Below are 411 nucleotides of genomic sequence, written 5' to 3'. Positions count from 1 at the left end.
TGGCAGCGGTGGGATTTGAACCCACGCCTCTTGCGAGACTGGAGCCTAAATCCAGCGCCTTAGACCGCTCGGCCACGCTACCAATAGCTGCTATCTAAGACAAACTGAGGAGTGGAAAAAAATTATTGAGGCTCAATGGTTTTCATTATAAATGATATTGCCAATATATTTTATCTATGTGTACAATATATATATATATATATATATACATTTAAATCTTCAAGAATATCTATTTAGAAGTGACATTCAAATCTTTGGCCCATGATTGCAAACTTGGAGAAAAATGCCTTTTATCATGCACACAAAACTTTGCAAAAATGTGCTCACTGTATGTTCATTCTTCCATGAAAACTTTGGAATTTTTCAAATCTATGATTATTTTCAAAAGAATTTCGGCCATTTTATGCTTAA

At 34.5% G+C, this 411-nt stretch overlaps 1 non-coding gene across 1 annotated transcript; it reads right to left on the bottom strand.

Moving 5' to 3' along the window:
* On the bottom strand, positions 1-82 carry TRNAL-UAG (transfer RNA leucine (anticodon UAG)). Its single transcript has one exon. It is a non-coding gene; the product is annotated as a tRNA-Leu (tRNA).
* Positions 83-411: the final 329 nt, after the last annotated feature.

Source organism: Ascaphus truei, unplaced genomic scaffold, assembly GCF_040206685.1.
Source record: "Ascaphus truei isolate aAscTru1 unplaced genomic scaffold, aAscTru1.hap1 HAP1_SCAFFOLD_97, whole genome shotgun sequence".
NCBI lineage: Eukaryota > Metazoa > Chordata > Amphibia > Anura > Ascaphidae > Ascaphus > Ascaphus truei.
This window is presented reverse-complemented; position numbering and strand designations above follow the sequence as displayed.